General features: G+C 42.3%; 1 long non-coding RNA gene across 1 annotated transcript; it reads left to right on the top strand.

The window, feature by feature from the left end:
- Nucleotides 1–1908: 1908 nt before the first annotated feature.
- Nucleotides 1909–11215, top strand: LOC124308338 (uncharacterized). Its single transcript, XR_006908968.1, has 3 exons — nt 1909–2054; nt 10633–10866; nt 11000–11215. It is a non-coding gene; the product is annotated as an uncharacterized LOC124308338 (long non-coding RNA).
- Nucleotides 11216–13410: the final 2195 nt, after the last annotated feature.

The following is a 13410-nucleotide window of genomic DNA, read 5'->3' as shown; positions in this document are numbered from 1 at the left end:
GGATTTCTGTAGTCTCGATTCGATCCTTACGTAATTCACGCAATAGTTTCACCGCATTTTACATGCCATAACTGGTTTCACCGTACGCTTCGACGGAGGAGGCAAATTTTTTTTCTCGTTCTATTCCGATATCAATTTCACGAGAATTATCATTCCGACTCTGTTCTGAAGTAATCCTCGTGACATCGGTTCCGAATTACAACCAGAATCATCACTCGACAGATTACATTTCCTTATAGTTATCCAACGCTGCGGTTGTTGCACTCGCGAAAATTCTCTTCCAGTTCTAAGAACAATAAAACTAACAATCAAGTCGATCTTAACTAATTGCGAATGGAAAAGAATCCGTAGACAAATAAACCGACAACGGTTCGAGGAGCGATTGCTAGAACTTCCCTGTTCTCTTGGACACAAAGCTGCGATGTTTTTGCGAAAAATTCTGCGGTTTCCGAGTTCTTGAAGTCCTAATTAATAGTTGAGAAATCGGTGCACGAGGAAAAAATATTGCATTCGCCAAATCCAATAATGTCGATTTCAAAATCAGTGTGATGTAAATCAGTTTTAATAACTCCGAAACAATTACGTTAAAATTTCTGTCCCCCAGTAACCGCCCTACAATCCATTTTTATTCAAAAACAGTCGTCACAATAATTGGATTTCAACAGTAATTATACTGCAGTGTGAAGGAGACACCTGTAACGAGTAACACGTATGAAATCACGTGTGGTATTTCAACAACGATACCCGTGTTGATCTCGGGCGGAAAATCACCGCAGAAGTTTCTCGGGACGTAAAGATAGATCGACAAACAGAAAGACTGACAGACTGACAGACAGGCTGTAAATGATTCTAACAACCTGTTATTCGGATACCGAAGATCCGAAAACGTAAACATTCGTTGACATTAGAAGGAGTCATTTTCTTCAGAAACAAACATTCATCATGTAATATCACTCTGGGTGACGAAAAGTAAAATCGCAAGAGATCGAGTATAATTGTGCAAGAGAAATACGAAGTAATCAAGAATTTATATCCGATTCTGTGTGACTGTCATCGGACTAGTTTTCAAGTGTATAAAAGTCGAATTAAATCGGTATAGAAAGCACTATCTGCACTCGAGACTCCCCTTTTTAATTGAGCAGGTATGTACCAGGCGCACGCGGCATAGCCATTGCCGATAATTCACATCGTTAATGTTGTCAATTCAGAATCGCAGGACGTCGGTGAGTTCATTATCCCCATGTATGCAGATATGTGGAAATTCGATAAATATGCAACTATGTAATACAGCGTCCGATACACTTATGCAAATTCGTACATATGTATAATTGGAATCCCGCTACGCAGCTGGTGACGCTTCGGTTTCTCCTGATGTAGATTGCTCAAAAGGCGTTGGAATTATCTGAAGCTGTTCCGACGATCCTCTGATATCCAGCGTTGCAGTAGCTGTATAACAAGCTGCTGAAGATAAAAACGTTACGTGTCGTTTAGAAGGGATTGAAATACGCGCGGTATTATCTTGCGGAAAGTTGGAAGGAGAAAAAAACGTTAATTCCACCACATACCGAGGCCGTTATTGCAGCCCGCGATTACAGGCGTTCAATTCACCGTATCGTTGAATAATTGCCTATTACCCACCATATCACTGTCTCACAGGATCCGCCCAGCTGTCTGTTCGTGTCTCGAAATCGACTTGCACTGTTTCGGGCAAAAAAACATCACAACATTCTGCGCATTGATCACCAATACGATAATCATAAGGATTGCATTAATCATTGTTTTTTTTTTTTTTTGTTTTTTGCCCTTCGTTAAAGCAACCAGCCTGATTGCTTGAAAGTGTCTTCATACCAGTTTCTGTTTCAGATAAATTGCATAACTTCTGCAGATTGCGGCTGATCGATATTCCACTCAACATGCACGCTACACGATTATTCGAATTATTTTAAGGAATTCATTCTCACCGCCGCGCATTCCTACTATTCCGACAGCATAACCGCATTGATAGGCAAAAAACGCAACAAGATATCAATACACATTAGCTCCTGCTATAACGTGTGAGTATACCGATTCCATATTATTCGTATACAGTGTACAAAACCTTTCAGGTTTCTTTCCACACATCTCAGTTCTGTTTCATTCTTCGTATGTGTGTGTTTTGTTTCAATTTTTTTTTTTTTCATTTTTTTTTTACTGGCAACTTTACAATACAAGCTTCAAAGTGCAACATACCACGGTAAACAAGTTATAGCTGACGCTTTATATAGTTATATTACCGTATCTATAACAGTACAAAAACATATGTAAGTTCTTATTTGAGGCACAGCTGACTGACAGTCATCGAGCGTATTTTTTAAATTAGTTTCGCTCCTTGTTTACTTGGCTACCGCAGCTCGTGTGGCCAAAACACTGGCTCCTGTTGAGGATGTGATGTTTTTGTTTATTCCACTCCTGCTTTCATTCTACTTTTTCAATCTACAAACCTATCTTTTTAAGGCTGTGCGAGCGAAACTAATTCTCGATTTCGCTCCAGACTTTCATTCCGAAAAGAAAGCAAAATCGTTCCACCCGCGACACACGATCACTGCCTTTTAATCAAAATACGTCTGTCTAATTCTTACACCAAATATGTATTTTTTTTTTTTTCAATCGTAAAGAAAGCGTCTCGAAATTCTCGATTTTCAGCTGTCTCATGCTTGATAACGTCAAATTTTAAACGACTCGACGCGCCCGGTTGTTTGATCGATTTCATCGATGAATTTTTTTTTTAACGGTGTCTGCCGTATTGCTCAATAACTCACGGACGGTGGACAAATATTATTTAGCCGTTTGATGACAAATTAATTAGTTCGTGAATATAATCCTTCGGCATTTCCTCTACTACTCATGGCCTCTTAGTGACAAGTCGACGTACGGTTTGATGTGTGTCGGTGTAGCAAAGTCGACAAAAACACGTCATTGTAGCCCAGTTCCGCTACACGGAATTTTCGTTCATGATTACGGTTGAGCCAAAATTTGTGAGGGGAAAAAACATCGTGCAATAATCATGGAAGAACTATTTTAAGACAGAGATTAATTCCAGGATCAAACTTTTGTCCTCCTTTTTGCCGATCGACAATTGGATAATTTCTCTGTGCTATACCTTCCCAGTTACCGTTTACAGCAAAAATTTTGAAGCCGCATAGTTAAATATTAGAAGAAAAAAAACCGTTTGACCTGGAAAGAGAATTATGAGTTGATTCCTTGATTCATTGACTTCACGCAGTGCATCGATTAATCGTTGAATAAAGGATTCGTAATTCGCTCTATGGAATCAATGAAGCGTAGAACGATCACTTAAAATATTGGTGCCTTCCAATCGAAAAACCGGCTTATAAATACAAGAACGAAGTCATAGAGTAACCGAGGATAGATAGAGCATGGAACAATAAATCAACACGTGCGGTGAGATCTTGTCAAAAGCGGAAAAGGACAGATGCCGAGGTAAGGTACAAATGCCGCTCTCGTACCACCATACCATTCGTGCCGGTTTGTTCAGGACACGAAGATGCGAACGGAGCTGGTTATTCGTATGGGTTTTCAGCTTCGATATACAGGATTGCACCGCAGGTCTTACGGTGCATAATAAGCTCTTGGTGCATTGTCGTGTGTGGGGACTCCATGCAGGCGTGGCACATGGGGAAGTAGCGAGCGATACACTCGCCCCGATATCGCGAGAGTTAGTGCTTCGCTTCGCTTCCCCTTTCCTCTCCTCTCCTCTCCTCTGCGCTCCTCTCCTCTCTTCTCCTCGCTCAATGTACCTTACAACATCCAACATCCAGCATTCAGTCTATCTCTAACTGTACATTGAAATACTGTCCTGATAGTTGCAGTGCAGTATTCCTACGGACGAGCGAGCCAACTTCCATTTTAATAGGTACATAAGATTTATATTGGAATTTCCCTGCGGTTCGTTTATTACAGTGACAAGCAATGTCGAAGCCTCTTATTATACTCGCAGACAAAATTCGTTCAAGGTAACATTAATCAGATATCGAATCACCGGAAATTCAAAACCGAAAACCAAGTCTTCGGTGAACGCGTAATATCGTTATACGATTAATTGAAATTTTACAAATAATTCGGTTATCATCTCGTATGATCAATTCGAATCCAGTTTGATACACGATTCACGGATTCATAACCTGACAAGATTTCCCTGCCTCAGACCGTATGATGAGAAATTATACACCAAAGTTTTGCTTGTAAGTATTTTTTTATAATGATTTTGCGATCGTTCCCATGATTGGCTTTAGAATCGTTGCAAATATTTCGCAAATCTATGAGCTTTGCAAATGAAATGTCCGGACAAAAAACGACTTCGATAATCAATTAACACGACTTTGCGTCGCAATCTGTCTTAATTGATTGCCTTAAAGTTGCAGGTGTTAATTTATTTCCGCCATCCAGATGAACGCTGTATCATCACGGCATTCAAAGCGAAGAGTGTGATGACTTAGCGATGATGATTACAAAATTTGTACGGTAACGAAGTGAAGCGTTGAGAAAAAAACAACGTTTCACTGAATCGGAAAATCTCGTCAGTGAAGAGAAATCGTATTCTTTCCATACATAATTGACTATATCCGCTGGTTTTCCCTGACGAAATATGTGGGAATTACAACGATAAAATATAATTCATTCGGTATGAGGATTCCTAAAAAAAAGTTATAGGGTATTTCATTTTATCGGCTACAGGGGAAGGCGAAGCGTGAGGCGTGACAAAATTTTTGAAACTCAGATCGATTCGGCGAGCGTCTTGTGGATGAATCAGGTACCCCACAAGAGAAAACGGTGCAATATTAGTGTTACACATGTTATATCAGATGGCACGCGATATAAATGTATATTATATACAGGTCAAGTTATGGTCGGACCTCGAAAGTCTATCCTTGCAATTTGAAACGAAGAATTTCAAGGCGTGTTGATATTCCTGGCCTTGGAGAGCTGTTCGCGGGATGATTGCCAGCCGTTTGCTGTGTCATTTTTGACTGACAGCAATCTCTGTCCATAACGCACCTACGTGCCTGGCTAGATAATGTGTGTACCAGAATGAGGAACACAGCCCGGAGTTCACACATACCCACTAGGCACGCACCGCAAACGAATAACTTAAATATTATTGCCACGTAGTTTGCCTAACCGCAAACTTCGTGATTAAATTCCGGACGAGAGCGAGACGCGGTGATGGGGGAATTTCGAGTCTTCACGAAATACGAAACCGGGCTGCAGACCAATTTCGTTCCGACACCTGCGGACCATCGTCTTACGGTTTATCGCGTGGACTGACAGGGCGAAAATAACGTTAATGTAATTTGACAGTTGCGGCCGTGAATTGCGAGGGGGGCGTTTTAATTTCTCTTTAATGCATTTAATCCCAGGCAGGAGTGCGGATACTCCGGCCTCTGATTGTGAGTCTCGACTCTCAGGCACGACTTGAGGAAATTCGACGCGGTTACGGAATGCCTCCGCGTACTTCACGCGCGAATATTATCGCCGTTCGCAAAAGTAACGACTACGAAGATATTCCACGTGAGAGGCTGGGTCCACGTGCCCCCGTTTCGCCCATGATGGTAAAGCTGGGTCGACCTGCGGGGCACCAGGGCGGGTGCTGCGCGCCGATTCCTCGTGCAATCGCCCCATAATTTCTTCGATATTCTGAAAGTATCCATGGATTTATGTAATTGATTCTAACCACGGAGATCAAAGAGGAGTTCGCTGCTCACCGCCCGTTAGAAGGGCCCCAAAGCCCCCCTCGTACATCTCGCGATCAGTGCGAATAACCTTTGGTCCGTGTCTACGTCGACGCAGATCTGATGGAGGAGACGTCGATGTCAAAGTCAAAACTGAATTTCATGAAATTTAAATAACCCACGGTGCGTTCGTTAACGAAAAGGTCGGCTTATGAATAAATTACGACCTCAAAATCCAAAATCCAAGCAACAGCTGATCGCCTATTTTCTCATGAAAGGGCAAAGGACTGGATTTCTTTCTTCAAGATCGTAATGGGTTCAGGAAACCGTTAAAAAAAAATAAAAGTACCGAGCGTATTTACTGGACAGGTTGAAGCGAATGAACGACAAGTCTGGAATAAAATTTGACGTGGCAATGAATCGTTAAGGAGGCAAACCTTTTGGAATGTTTTAGACCGTTAGAATGAGGTGAAAAGGTTCAAAGCTTCCATGACTCGAGAGTGTGGAAAGTAATGGCGTGAAAAGCTGCAGATCCATCATCACACGCATAGGTATTTAAGTGCAGCACGGGTATGAAAGTGAGACGTGATCTGTGCGAGAGAGTAATAAAGAAAAGACTAATTTAAAGTTAGAGATTGCGTAAAAGTGAAAGAAAGGTCGGGAGGTGGGAGAGGCAACTATAGGGACAATTAAACGAGGAAATTTCGTCTATGCTGCGTACAATGTTCGTAAGACATCGGCCGAAATAGTGGCCGGCAACGAGTTCGTTCGAAGTTAAATGTCTTCTGCAGCATCGCGTCAGGAGGACGAAGTATGGCCGGTAAACTTTCGCGTACAGACGTTGATTTATACAAGTGGTAAACAACCCGCGCCGCATCGGCCGGAGTAATTTCAAACTCCTCGCGGAGGTCAGGCCTTCGTTTTCTCGCAATTTCAGCGGTGAAACCAGAATCGGCCTTCCGTGATACAGAGAGACAAGAAGATATAATTGCACGACGAAAAATGCCAGACGTGTTGTCCGGGCACCGACGCCGTGCGGCCTTCGCCAAAATAATAAGAAAAAGATCCAATCGCGAGTACAACGTGGTTGGCGAAGGGTGGCGCTGCCGGAGAGCGAGCGGAGCGACTGGGTCCCTGGGTCCCTGGGTCCCTGGGTCTCTGGGCCCAAGAACGGGCCCGGCGAGCGGTCCTTATCCACCTCGCTCCTCAGCGATGCGGATGGCAGAGAGTGAAAGGCCCACGCCCGCGCCTCGGGCTCCTCGGCAAGGGCGACTGGCCCCTCCGCACACCGAGGCGTGCTCGCCTTCCAACCGCGGTAAACTTTCTTACACAACTTCACAATGCGAGTACCTACTGATATTACGCTATATACACGGTGGCTCCGGGTAGACATCCAATGGATTAATTCCAACCGGTGAATTCACCAGATCAGCGTCCACCGAGCTAGCCTTCTGATCTCGGAAAACGGGTCCTGCTTCGGGGTCTCCGGATCGGAGTGTCGGGTGGATGTATGTACATATATCTGCTTCCGACTTGCAATCAACCCAGCTTCCTGATCTTGGACCGGAATACGCTTCCAGCTACGTTTCACTAAGGTTTCGATTCCGAGACGTCCAGTTCTGCCACATCCGCAACTTTAACTCCTCTTTCATATTCACTGCAGCCGAAAGGGATCAGTATAAGTATCACTTAAAAAACGAGTAAAATTTTAGAGATTCAGTCCGCTTCAATGGTTTTGCGAAAGCCATCATTTTTCTCACGGTCTGGAGAAGAACCATCTTGCTTGGTAGGATTGGAGCTTCATAATCTTTGACAGTAATTCCTGGTAGTGTTTCAAGTCCAAGTTCCAAGTCCGGAACAATTGTTGGGTGTCCAAATAATTAGAAAAGATCCTTATCAACTGTATCAACTTCCGTCAATGTTCTATGACCAAATGTCGTAAAAATCTAGCATGCTTATACAGAAGGATATTCCCTTTTGAAGTGTAAGCGGATTTGGCAACAGCTTGACTTTAGACCGTTCAACAACCGCATTACTTAACGAAAAATAACAATCCATTAATTTTTGTGGTGCTAGATTGTCACTTGCTAATGACGAACAAACCAAAACTGAGTTCCACAATGCTGGAACTGCCGTTTACTCGTTGGCAAAACAATTTGCCTTTCCCAGAGGTAACAATAACAAGATGTGTTTTTCCCATTTATCAAAAGTAACCTCACGCCGTTCTCCTTAAATGGAATATCGCGGCTTCCCGGTACGTTCCGCATCTCGTCCAACGCAAAGGAATCGTGTACGTACAGTGCAATTAAGGCTGTGTGAGTGCCGGATCAGAGCTGTGTAGAGATACTGCGTTGCTCGAGAACTACTTCGGCTGCCCGTTCAAAGTCTCCTTGATGGCTGGAGGCGTCGAGGCACGAGGTAGGTACCACGGATCATGGATGAGTGGGTGGAGCCATTGCTCAACGAGATGTCCTCGAGAAGTATCTTGATAAGAAAGGCCATCCTAAGGACACGCCTCACCTTCGGACATCTAGACTCGCCCGTTGATAACCATCAACGTCACGCTTACGTTTGTTTCCTAATATCTGCCTTGTTTATCTGCGTAAATAAGTCCGGCTGCACAGGTCCGGTACCGGTAGGCAACCGCCACCGTGACGACAGTCGCACAGCTAGTGTCTGACCGACGTTCCGCGGGTTTATCACTGTTTTTTTACCCTAACCAGAACGACGATTCCAAGGACGCCGTTTGTGCCCGAGAGACGACGCGCTCCGGATGGAGTCAGGTGTCCCGGAGAATCAGCTGGAAGAAACAGCTCGTGCAGTGCCTCGAGTTTTCGAGTCAGCGTGCTCGCTCGTTTTCTATAGGGCTTTGCTGAGGCTACTGGATGTGCCACTTAGATTACGTCGAAAAAGGAATGAAACAAAAAAAATCCCTCTCATGTTGTAGCTCCGCAACAGAAGACAAAGGCCAGTTTCACTCCGGTAGATAACAACGATCGAATGGACCACGCCGAACCAATCGTGCAATTATCTCCATCCAGCGAGATGTACCAATGAATACAAAATCATCTTTGGACTAGTTATGAAAACATTTAAAAATCTCCCGCAACGTTCCAGGACTGATTCGATTGGTACGTATGGCTGCATTCCAGTCACTTTCGAACGTTCTACATACATATCATTCTATGAAAATGACTTTACTTTACAGTAACTGAGTCCGATGCTCAATCGACCGAAAATCCTAGTATCGTTCAATGTACAGCTATTTGCGTTTCGCTCAGACTCTGAGCATCTGTACTTTCGTTGACTTCTATCTTCAATAATTTTTTTTGCTTCTTCAAATCGATCAATACGTAGACGATCAAAGAAGTCGGCGTTTTAAATTTTTTTCCGAATAACCGGCATTTAAAACGACTAATTTAACGTTCTCTTAGGATCATATGGTTCCTCAAGTAAATCACTCAACAAGTTAATTATTCTGACAGTGTATAATTTGGCCCGTAGGAATGTGTCGAATTCGATTTACTGCCCTCCTTCTCTTTTCTCTCAGTGCCCAGTCGCAAAGTTGCACCATGTCAATCGATGCTCAATTCGCGACGGAGTTTTGACTGGTCAGTCGGCCAACCGATCGCCTCGCTCAATCGGGTCGAACCAAGGACCTCGGGCGGAGGGACGTGCTCCATCGTCGAAGTCACCGCAGTCAGCCAGAGGCGTCTGGTTCAGCGTATTACTGCGTCATTACTTCATCGGTCAGGCTTTCGTCGTTCTCACCTTTTTTGCAAATCAAATTGTAATCTAATTTAAGTCGAGATGAAAATAAAACGTTTTTTTCTATTGTCAATATTATTTTCCCTCCCTGCCAGTACCCACTCCTCATGGTCGGGACACAATGCCACTCTTTACGCAAGAGCTCGGGAACTCCGGGATCGTTCTAAGACGGCATGTTAATTGTGCGTACAGTTCAGAATACGAATGATTTTGACGGTCAAGCTTCTGTCAGATTAGATAATCAGCAGTACGATAAACGGGGCTTTTTTCATGAGAGGTACTTTGACAAGTTTATTCAATACATTAAATGGGTGTGATCGATCGAATGAGAAATTTGTGTATTGTAACTGAAGTATTTGAGGGTGTAACTGCAAAGCAAGTAGAATCAGATCTTTTGTAAAAGTTTTCATTTATTCCGACAAAGAAACATTGAAGGTGATAATGACGGTGCTTATCTTGAACACTGTTGTACATTCATCTGGGAGGAAATACACCTTTATATAATATTACTGATCAACATACTAAGACTATTTACCAATCAACAACACTTCAAAAATATTTAATCGTTACCATTTTATACTTTTATGCCACATGGAATACACAAATATAAAAATTTACAGTAGCAATAACAAAATTCTTGTTGTAACTCGGCTGACACACACCATTCGCTGCTGAAGTCTGACAATTAACAAAAACTCGGAACTTCTTCAAATGATGACGACCAATAAGACTCAAAAATAACAAATTAAACGTCTTTATAGCAACACTTTGTGGAAAAGGACGTACAAACAATATATCATTTGGCAGTGGATGTAAACCCTACTTCAAAATAACTCGGAGTTTTAGAAGAAAATCCTAATGAAAATGACATTCCTTCCCTAGAGATTCAGCAAATTTTCAACTGCGGAAATTCAAAAGGACTATTCCAGAGCCATCTTTTTTCTAAAATTTTAGGGCTGGATAATTGACTGTCCCAGAATCGAATACAATGACCCATTTCAGAGTAATTGGCCGGCAAAATTCAGGATTGGCAATCACAGCATCGTAGGACCAACAGCTGAAAAAATGTAAAGAAAATGTGTGAAAATTTATTGTTTTTCTTGTGGGATAACAACTTTTGATCTGTTGGTTGCAGTCGCTTCCAACCGCATACAAAGAATTCCTCTAGCAACGTTACGTCGATATGATGCCCTAATGAATTAACTGTAGCATTATTCAAACTGGATCAAATTTCTACTAAAAAAAGGAAAAGGTGTTCAATGTGCATATATTCCTCTGTTGGTGCCAGAACCTTTTCATTTAACGATGAGAATCGATTCAAATGACCTTCATCACACCACATGAACGCGAAATCAAAGCGAAATCTGGAGTAAGAGATTTCAAATTTGAAATATGAACAAAAATTCAGAGAATAAAAAGATTAAACAAACAAATTGGCTGATTATTTTATTCATTTCAATGCGAAATAAATCAAATTGTAATGATATTATACTATGTCACAGATATCGTTTCCTGCAGATAAAGATTGCACCTCTACGGTATTGGATCTACAACTATTCACAAACTGCTGAATCTACATGATACAACACTGTTCAGATCCTGCTTAAAATACATGACACTTTATTTCCCTAGTATGTACGTTGTAATCATTACGTGATGTTAATTCATAATGTTGTATCTCTGTGTGCATTTCCGTTGTATACTATTTAACAACTTGTTGAAGTACTATACACTCACACTAGAACACTTGTACTGAAATAGTGGCATATTAAATGAGCTGACACTAACACTTTGTACCTGTGTGATTGTGATTTATTTCCCCCTCCTCTTTGAAATGATGGTAAGAAGTGTAGGATTTCGGAAGTACCTTTCGACCCGCTGCTTACAGCGTCTTTAAACCACGCGCAATCGAATGCTCTGGCAACGTAAGGTCGACATAGGGTATCAATACATCAATTTTATCATTTTTGACAATCGGCTAATTTTAGATAGAAAAAAAAGGGGTTAGCCTTCCTTTTTAGACGATTTTGAAGCCCGAAAATTTTGGTTTAGGAATCGATTTATACGACCGTTTCGAGACTAAGTACATCGCGAGATAACCAAAAAAAAAAAACATTGAAACCTCGTAGGAGCAAAAGCTCAGAAGTTCCGAAGGGGATTTCTCGTTTTTCGTCAGTAACTTGTGATCTGCTGCTCGCAGCGTGGTCCGACTGCGCCCAATCGATTTTCCTCGCAAAGAAACGTCGATATAGTGCGCCAAAGGATTGATTCCAGTACTTTTCAAAATCGCAAAAATTTTCGCCAAAAACACAAAGGGGTTAGCCTTACTTTTTTTTTGGGCAAAAAACTTTTGGTCTCAGATTCGATTTAAATGACCCTTATCTGACCAATTGGACCCTCAGGAACTCAGAAATCGCAGCGAAAAGAGCGTAGGACCAACAGGAGAGAAATGGCGAGCGAAAAAGCACCTGCAGAAAAATGTCGAAAATTCAGGTTCTGGTTTTTTGGCTGTGACTTATGATGCGTTAATCGCAGCGTATTCCGACTGCGCCCAATCGATTTTTCTCGCAAAATTACGTCGATATAGTGCGCCAAAGAATTGATTCCAGCACTTTTTAAAATCGCGAAAATTTTCGCCAAAAACACATAGGGGTTAGCCATACTTTTTTTTTGAGCAAAAAACTTTTGGTCTCAGATTCGATTCAAATGACCCTTAGCTGACCAATTGGACCCTCAGGAACTCAGAAATCGCAGCGAAAAGGGCGTAGGACCAACAGGAGAGAAATGGCGAGCGAAAAAGCACCTGCTGAAAAATGTCGAAAATTCAGGTTCTGGTTTTTTGGCTGTAACTTTTGATGCGTTGATCGCAGCGTATTCCGACTGCGCCCAATCGATTTTTCTCGCAAACTTACGTCGATATAGTGCGCCAAAGAATTGATTCCAGCACTTTTTAAAATCGCGAAAATTTTCGCCAAAAACACAAAGGGGTTAGCCTTACTTTTTTTTTGGGCAAAAAACTTTTGCTCTCAGATTCGATTGAAATGACCCTTAGCTGACCAATTGTACCCTCAGGAACTCAGAAATCGCAGCGAAAAGAGCGTAGGACCAACAGGAGAGAAATGGCGAGCGAAAAAGCACCTGCTGAAAAATGTCGAAAATTCAGGTTCTGGTTTTTTGGCTGTAACTTTTGATGCGTTGATCGCAGCGTATTCCGACTGCGCCCAATCGATTTTTCTCGCAAAATTACGTCGATATAGTGCGCCAAAGAATTGATTCCAGCACTTTTTAAAATCGCGAAAATTTTCGCCAAAAACACAGAGCCTTACTTTTTTCTTGGGCAAAAAACTTTTGGTCTCAGATTCGATTGAAATGACCCTTAGCTGACCAATTGGACCCTCAGGAACTCAGAAATCGCAGCGAAAAGAGCGTAGGACCAACAGGAGAGAAATGGCGAGCGAAAAAGCACCTGCTGAAAAATGTCGAAAATTCAGGTTCTGGTTTTTTGGCTGTAACTTCTGATGCGTTGATCGCAGCGTTTCGGGACTGCGCCCAATCGATTTTTCTCGCAAAATTACGTCGATACAGTGCGCCAAAAAATTGATTCCAGCACTTTTTGGAATCGCGAAAATTTTCGCCAAAAACACAAAGGGGTTAGCCTTACTTTTTTTTGGGCAAAAAACTTTTGGTCTCAGATTTGATTTAAATGACCCTTAGCTGACCAATTGGACCCTCAGGAACTCAGAAATCGCAGCGAAAAGGGCGTAGGGCCAACAGGAGAGAAATGGCGAGCGAAAAAGCACCTGCTGAAAAATGTCGAAAATTCAGGTTCTGGTTTTTTGGCTGTAACTTCTGATGCGTTGATCGCAGCGGATTCCGACTGCGCCCAATCGATTTTTCTCGCAAAATTACGTCG

Source organism: Neodiprion virginianus, chromosome 1, assembly GCF_021901495.1.
Source record: "Neodiprion virginianus isolate iyNeoVirg1 chromosome 1, iyNeoVirg1.1, whole genome shotgun sequence".
Classification (NCBI taxonomy): Eukaryota; Metazoa; Arthropoda; class Insecta; order Hymenoptera; family Diprionidae; genus Neodiprion; species Neodiprion virginianus.
This window is presented reverse-complemented; position numbering and strand designations above follow the sequence as displayed.